Raw genomic sequence first — 8,925 nt, 5'->3', positions numbered from 1 at the left:
ACTGTAGTCAAGCCTGTGGGTATATTTTATTGATTAAAGAATGATATGGGAGGGCCCAGCCCATTGTGGGAGGTGCCATCCCTGGGCAGGTAATCCTAGATGGTATAAGATAGCAGGCTGAACAATTTATGGGAAACAAGTGCTTCTCCGAGGCTTCCAAATTTTGTTGCTTTATAAATGAGATCTTCAGTTGATCTTCAAAATCCATTCATACATTTGTTGAGAAAGTTCTCATTTCCCTCTCATCTTTTTTCCCCAGAGTTATAAAATCTAACTTGAATTTCCCATCGTGAAGGAGTGACATCCCATGGCAGGGTTCATAAGTCATGACCTTAGGCAAACTGTAAACCCAGTGGAGGTGAAGCATGAAGGCCTTCCTTATGCCCTTACTGCACCCTTGTTTTATGATAAAAAGTGTACACACAGATATGCACACAAATACACACATACATGCACACACACAAAATTCACACACGAACATTCATGCACTCACATGCACATGCGTGCACACTCACACATGTACACAGGAACACACACATACAGGCTCTCACTCTCAAGTGTGTATGCACATTCACACAACACACACACACATACACACAACAAGAACATGCATACACACACTTCTGGCATTTTCCATGTAATGCAGTGAACTCATTATGGAGGCTCTTAAATTCTGTTTACAGGTACAATGAAGTGTTTTAAGTGTGGGCACTCAAGGATTTCTGAGATGATGACAGACATTGCGGTTCCAACAATTTGGTTTCCTTTGCAAAAGTAAACAGCTGCATAAGGGCAAGTTCATGGTTACCATGCCACTTACCAAATGTCTGAGAAATTCTTATTTCCTGTTTAGACAAGCCTTGAGAAGGGTAATTGAGAAACCGGTCTGTGTGGCCTCTGGAGAAGGCTGAGGAGAGATACCACTCTGCCAAGCAAGGCCAGGGTTGGGGGGGCAGGCTTTAAATCACAGGTGACAAATGGTCCTATGCCCCACTGACTGCCGGGTCTTCACAGGTCACCCCTGCAGTAGAACTTCTGTCATTTCTTATCAGTTCTGATGTTTTCCATCAGGAGGAGGAGGACCGGGTTGTTGTCCCCATCACACCTGGCCAATTGTCAGAACTCTGCGCTAGAGTTTAAAACACCATTGCTTCTGATTGAACCCCAAAGCAACCATTGCAGTGGCATTGTGTTTCCCTGGTGGTATGTTCATGACCTTATCCCTGGCCCTATGATTGAGACCAGCCCAGCTCTTGGCTGGGCTAATCTTGACTCTCCTTTCTCTACTGGCCAGGCCACCCTGCTCAGTGATAAGCAGTAAGAACTGTAAGTCGCTTTGTCTTATTTCTGATGTTAATAAAAAATGCCTTTAAAGTTAAAATGAGCAGGTCATGGTGGCACATGCCTGTAATCCAGCACTTGAGAGGTACAGGCAAGAGGGTTCAGAGTTAGTATGAGGCTAGCCTGGGCTCCATGAGGCCCTATCTCAAAACTGCAAGACAAAATAAAAGTTTAAAATTGAACAGCAAGCATGAGGTTTATTTGTTTATTTTTGTTTTAATTCTCACTGTATGTGGATGTGTGTAAGTCAGTGCCATTGCTGGATGAGGCCAGAGGTATTAGATCCCCTAGAGCTGGAGTTACAGGCAGTGTGAGCTGCTGGATGTGGCTGCTGAAGTCAAACTCAGGTCCTCTGCAAGCACAGTGTACACTCCTACAGTCTAAGCCATTTCTCCAGCTTCTTTTTGATAAATACCTCTTTTACCGAGGTTGAAACATGGTCAAAAGAATGATTCATGGTGAACAATGTCTTGAACTGTGAGAGAGGCTCCAGGGTAAAAGGCAGAGGCCCTTTTACTCAGGTGCATGTTGTTCACAAGATTATTCTTGGTCGTGATTTCCTGCCTCCTGTGTTAAACATTTGTATTTGATTTAGAAGACATGTTTGTTCTTGGATGTCAGAACACAGCTACAGAACCCAGTCCAGTCAGCGTACCCTGAAGCTAGACATGGCCTCCTGCCTTGCTTTTGTGCTTTCCCAGATAGAATCTATATTACATGCCAGGCAATTGTGTTTAAATTGGTCTGTTCTGAGAAAGTTCTGGGAAAGGGCTGCTCTGTTATCATTTAGCAAGTGCTTACTGATGTTTATTTACATGATTTTCTAAACTCAGACAACCTTCCTTGATCAGTACTTTGTTGCATGTATGTATAAAAGTACACTCAGCTGAAGTAAGACTGTCTACAGCATTAGACTGGAGTTGCCTGATCTTTCAGGTCCCCAGATCCAGGTCCAGCGGACAAGATCTGTACAGGTCTAGCTCCTTGCCTCCATGACACAGGGGTGGAAGCCATTCCTACCCTCTTTTTCCCCAATCACCTGCCCAACTTCCAAGTGCGTTCCAGCCCAGGTGGCTGTAACTCAGCCACATGGTTCTGTGTGCAGCTCCAGAAAACATCTCCTAGGGGTATCTGATGGAGTCACCTGTGTGACCTTTGGGATCTCTTTGGATCCTGGGGAAGAGAAAGCTAAAAACTACTCATCTTACTGTGGGAGGGCTTGTGCAGGAAGGACAGAGGTGGTGGTGTCACCTCCACACTCACACCCGGGCTGGAGTCTTTGCATCAGTCTACAGAAGGCACTAACTACCACCAGTAGGGGGCATAAAAGGCCGGCCCGGAAATTACCCTATTTCTGATTACAACTCATTTGTGCTAACCTGGGTCTTTCACACACTCCGCACATTAGTAACATCTGCACCTGGTGGGGTGGGCCTTTAAAAAATACCACCATTTTTCCAGGTGTGTGGAAAGGCCTGAAAAGCCGGGTCATCAGAGAAGATGCACAAATAGCAAATGCATATAAAAGGGTACTTAGCCTGAGCCACTGAGACAATGGGAAAGCCCTGACATACCATCTGAGTGACCAGAACAAAAAGACCAGCACGCCCAACGAACGTTGGCAGGATGAGAAGTCAGAAGTCAGAGCTACTGGAGGTGGGACAAGTGTTGCCACAGCCAGCAGACCACAGCCTGAGTGTCCATCAGGATCAAGATAGGGGAGTCTACACTGAAGTGAAAGGGAAAAGCCACTCCAAGGTAACCTATGTTGATGAGTAACTCCTACTCTGCTGAAGGAGCCAGACTCAGGTCTGAGCATGTCAGCACGTCATCCCATGTTCATAAAAATTTGGGAAATTCAAATTATTCTGTAATGGCAGAGGTTCACGGTTGGTTGAGGTCATAGTTTTCAGTGCACATCCAAATACATGCCACATAGAGTTAAGAAACTATTTTACTGAATAACTGCTGTATAGCATTAGTAAAAAATAAAAGATTTAAAAGTTCTCTTGTAAGTGAAGGAAGCCGGCGTATAGTCTCTGTGTGCTGTGATTTCTCCAGTGCAGCATTCTAGAAAAATCAGAGCTATGGATCCTGGTGAGGGCAAGCTGAATGTACAGCTCATGTGCAGTGTTAGAGCCACAGAATTTCCTGTGGGTCTGTGATGCACTCTGATGGTTACTCTACAGTCACCCTGACTGGTCGGAGAGATTCCCAGGCGATTGGTAAAACACACCCCGTAGCCTGTGAGCCCGTGGAGAGCCTGTGAGTGGGTGAGTCTGAGCCTGTAGGCAAGGACGATCCAGAGCCAACTAGGTCGCCAGGGCTCTGACACAGTCAATGTTTCCATCTGCCCATGGATTCAAAATTCAATCAGGCTATTGGGAAGTGATGGAGCTTTGGGTGGTGGGGCCTGTGGATGAATGGGCTGCGTCTGACGGGTGGTTTTTAACCATGGCTCCCTCCTTTTACTTCCAGCAGCTTCATGGGGTGAGCTGCTGTGCTCTACAGTGCCCTTCCTCTGTGATGCTTCTGCCTTGCCATGGACTAAAAGAAACAGTCAATGAGACCACAAACTCAAAACACAAGCCCAAAGAGCTCCTCCTTTCTTTTAGTTGTTTGTGCCAGGTGCTTTGTCACAGTGATGAGAAACCAGTTAACACAGGTGGCCTTTTATTACACATTTGTCCAGACCCACAGAATGTACAAATGAAGATGAACCCTCCCCCATAAGCCAGACTTTAGTTAGTAATGTTGTATCAGCTGCACACAATGAGAATGAGTGTCATGTCACATCAGAGAGAGACATTACCAGCTTTTCATCATGGTGACAGAATACCTAGGAAAACTGAGGAAGATTATTCCAGCTCAGCCTCAGAGGTGGCAGTCCGTGGTCACTTGGCCCTTTACTGTGGCCTGGGCAGGGTGACACGTTGAGGTGGAGGAGCAAAGCAGGGCAGAGCTGCTCACCTCATGGGGAGGGAAAGGGATCAGACAAGGTGTATCCTTTTAGTTACCTGGAGATCTACTTCCTTCAGCTAGGCCCTGCCTCCCTATAATGTCAGGGTGTTGAGGCCATCAAGGGATTCACCCACTGATTAGTTCGGAGCCCTGTGAATGCAAAAACACACTCTCACCACTAAGGGATTAATGCAGACTACTCATGCCGAACATGAATGATGGTGTCCTAGGAACACAGACTTGGGGTGCTGGAAAGACATGTTTCACTATGGAAACGATTGTAAGAGATTTTATTACTTAAAGGGGAAGTCATAAATCCAGGCATTTACCAAACACATTGGTGAGGACCATGGAGCGGGGTGATGGTGGGCACAATAAATAGAGGGAAAGTCCTGTATCCAGCTCAAATGCCATCTGATAACATTCTTAGCTTTTGGGTTGGTGGAAGCTGGTAGCATGCTGAGACTACATTTCAAAAGTTTTGAAAGTCACAGGCTGTTAGATAAGACACAGGAGTAGCTTTCAAAGGGACTGAAATAGTCTAAGATAATCTGTATCTGGTCTGCAACATTTTAACTCTCCATGAGCAAGCAGCTCAGTCATTTGTCCTTGTAGAATCTGTGACAGGAGTGGCACTTTTTTTTTTCTTCTGCTGGGAACTCCAGTTCCCAGTTTACCCAGGATCTGGTCACCTCCAAAAGACGTGTTATCAGGGCACAGAATCCTTTGCACATTCTTGGTCTCACTGATAAAAGAAGTCTAAAAACAGAAACAAAAAGGGACTCAAGGACAACTGTCAGAGAGAGACTCGGAGAGACGGATGGTTCTGAGAATTAGCAGCCAGGTAGGTGTCAGAGTGGGGAGATGGAAGGGCGGACAGACAGAAAGCTGCAGTTATGACAGACAACAAGTGAAGGATGAAGCACACTTTTGTATGTCACAGACACGTTAAATGAGATGGTAGTGGGTCCTGGGTCTCAAGACAACAAAGGAGCAAATGTCCCTTAACATGGTCTGCTCTAACCACAGAACGGAGAGCTGTGTGTGGCTTAAGATAGCAGGAGTAACCAACACTGAGTATTGTTGTGGGATTATGGTCCAGTTTAGTTAGATTCAGGCAGGGAAGGGATAGCTAATTATAGTTCCAGGGACTTTGACCCTTTAGCTTTGCAAACAGCAGAGAGTCCTCCTCATCAGTTGAACTTTAACCTTATGCAGCTCATGGCTCTTGACCCCTCACTAAAAGGCCAGTGCTGGCTTCCCCCCCCCTTTTGACTCAGCCATCACAGCACTTGAAATTGACATCCTTTAAAAAAAACTGTGACTTTCTGTTTCCCAGGGTATGACTGAGAACCCGTTATGCCATTTGCTTCAGTGGAAGCTGTTGCATTGGTATTCCTGGGAAGATGGCTTCAGAGGGTTCTTACATCTCCATTCTCCCTGTCTACTTGCCTCAGTCATTACAAACTGGGAACTGAGATCCAACACTGGCATTTTGTGGGGAAATTTTTGTATAAACTTTAATAAGTTTCAGCCCAGTTTCCTAAAGGAAACTCAGGTTCTGAAGGATGTTCCTGGGTTTTCTTTTAAATGTTAAATGTCCCTCTAAACTTGTAGGTTTTTGAGGCATAGTGATGGAAAATATCCTTCTGTATATGCTTCTCTTATTGAATGATGAATGAAACACTGACTGGCCACTAGCCAGGCAGGAAGTATAGGGGGGGCTATAAGATGAGAATTCTGGGGAGGGGAAGCAGAGAGAGGCCACCAGGTGGAGACACCATGTAGCTGCCAAAGGAGTAACAGGTCTGGGCATTCTCCAGTAAGCCAAGACCACATGAAAATACATAGATTAATAGAAGTGGGTTAATAATTAAGAGAGAGTTAGCCAGTAAGAAGCCTGAGCCATTGGTCATCAGTTTAATAATTAATATGTCCCTGTGTGCTTATTTAGGGCTAATTGGCTGTGGGACCAGGCTGGAAAGAAATTCCAACCATAGCACAGTCTTACCACACAACGGAGGCTGGCCTTGAACTCATAATCTTCTTGCTTCATTTAGTTTGCCACGTGCTGATATTGTATGTGCTACTGTGCCTGGTTTGAACAAAATGTCTCTCTTGCTTCCTTCCTCCCCTCCCCAATACAGCAATTATTTGTCTTCGGTCTATGTTTCACATATTGTGGTGAGATAGTGTTTATGGTTTATTAAAGCTTGCCTGAGGATTCAGAAATCAAAGTCAGCCATGGGATAGAAGCCAGGCACACACCTTTAATCCCAGTAGCCAGAAACTAGGAGGTATTGTTCATCTTTAATCCTAGAACTCAGGATTAAGAGATAAACTGATCTTTCTGAGTCCAAGGCCACCCAGAGTGAATCAGTCTAAAGGAGGATTATAGCTCACACCTTTAATCCCAACATTAGGGAAGTACATATGACAGAAACAAGGTCTTAGAGGTTTTTCATTCTCCAGCCACACTGAGGAGAGCCAGCAGTTTGAGAATTGGTGAAGAGCTCATTCCTGTATCAGCCCTTTCTGCCTGAGCTAGAGGTGAGAGCTAGAGGCCTGATGCTTTGCTTTTCTGATCTTCAGCTTGAAGCTTGAACCCCAATATCAGTCTCTGGGTTTTTTATTTATTGGTGTTACACATATAGAAATAACATAAGCGATACACATTCTTGGTAGAAAATAAAAGCAAAACCACAGATTGGCCAACTCTTAATACACACCCACAAGGACAGTGATCAGCTCTTTTTCCATGTAACTGTTTTTTCCATGTACCTTGTCTTTTTTATTTTCAAGACAGGATTTCTCTGTGTAGCCCTAGCTGTCCTGGAACTCACTCTGTAAATCAGACTGTCCTTGAACTCAGAGAGCCACCTGCCTCTGCCTCCTGAGTACCAGAATTAAAAGAATGAGCCACTATGCCTGGCTTATTTTGTTTTTGTTTTTAAAATGTTTCTTGTTGCTATTTTGTGTTGTAAGTACATATCCACTAGGAAGTAACCCTTCTCAACAAATACACCGTGGAATTCAGAATGTTTCACCACTGATAAAGTTAGAAGAACCCTGGGCACCAGATGATCCTCAGGATGCTCTCTTGCTGAAGGGGTGGTGGAGCAGGGAGGTAGGGATGGGGACCCCTGGAATCTCCATACTTTTGGCCTTGGTTTAGGTATTTACACAGAACCCGCCCATTTCTATCCCTTGGCCTCTGGGCTTGCGTCCATCGTCCATCAGGTTATTGCCCCAGTCTGGCCCTGTAACTTTCAGGCAATAAACCCTCAACAAATTATAAGTACTTAAATTCCACAGGGAGGGCAGGGGAGAGGTGTGGCGGCTAGACGCAGCCTGATGCTCAGAGGAAGCGGGTTTCACATGCTGGTGAGCCTTCCATGCCCCACCACATTCCCAAAAGCGCTGGTCCTCAGCGCAGCGGGCAGGGTGCTCTAGGCTTTTCCTTCTCTTCTCAGTGGAATCTCACACGTGCAGAGGGAGAAACTCCCAACAGTGTCGTCGTCTCTCCTTTCAGAGAACAGGACCGCTGGGTTTTACCTGTCCCAGGTATAACTCCTCCCGCCTCCCTGCAGGCTAGAGCCACGGAAGGAAGGATTTTGAACTCATTTCAAGGGTTTTTCTCACTACAGGAGGGGGAAAAGTCTTTGCTAGCAGTCACTGAAAATGCAAAGTCAAGTTTTTCGGTTCTGAACAGCAACTGATCTCCATAGCTGCACTGAAAGTTTCTTTCAGAAGCAAAAAACAAACCCACCTAGCAGGCGTCTCCCGGTGTCCTCGCCCCGCTCCTTGTCCTCCCTCATCCAAGCACATTCCCAGCCGGGTAAACTTTCCAAGGTGCACCAAGGAGCGCTGGGCAGAGGTGGGGGGGGTGGGAGAAGCGAAAGAGAGGAGAGGGTGCCTGGGACCAGACACACTTTGCCCGCTGAGCCACGGGCACCAGCTCCTTGGCTGCTGCTCTGCGCCAACCCTGGCTGATGAGGAAGGCGAGTGTCGGCAGGAATGTTCTCTGGAACTTTCACCTTGGGCCCCAGGTCCTAGGCCTAGGCTCCAAACTTGGCAGAACACTAGCCTTCTAAGTGTGGGGGTTGAGCTGTGCTGTTTCCCTGATAGAGCGGGCGGGGTGGGGGTGCGGGGAGAACGTGAGGGGCGTGGCGTAGTCGGGGTGGGGGGAGGGAGTACAGGGGAGTGTGCGGGGCTGGACTGGAGATGGGCTTGGAGGAGGAGGGGTGGGAAGGAGTGGGGTCTGGGGACGCAAGGGGCCAGGGCTCTGTGACGAGGAAGGAAATGAAGGGGAATGGGGTTTGGGATTGCAGGGGCGCGGGAGGGAGCCTGAGTGAGGAGGAATGGGGAAGAGTGGGGTGGGGTGGGCGTAGGGCTGAGGTTTAGCAGGGTGACAGACCCAGAGAGTTTAGGAGAGGTGGGATGGGGAGGGACAGGGGCGTGGCAGAGCTAGTTGGGGAACTGGGGAAGGGGCTTGGAAAAAGAAGGCTGGGGGCGGAGCCCGGGGGCGTGGGCGTGGTGGCCGGGAATCCCACGTGGGGCGCAGGGTTGAGTTCACTCTAGCCTGGAGAGTCCTACCGCGCTTCCTCTTTGACATTTCAGCGC

The sequence above is a fragment of the Phodopus roborovskii genome, unplaced genomic scaffold, assembly GCF_943737965.1.
Source record: "Phodopus roborovskii unplaced genomic scaffold, PHOROB, whole genome shotgun sequence".
NCBI lineage: Eukaryota > Metazoa > Chordata > Mammalia > Rodentia > Cricetidae > Phodopus > Phodopus roborovskii.
The sequence above is the reverse complement of the archived record's forward strand: the minus strand, read 5'-3'. Positions refer to the sequence as shown.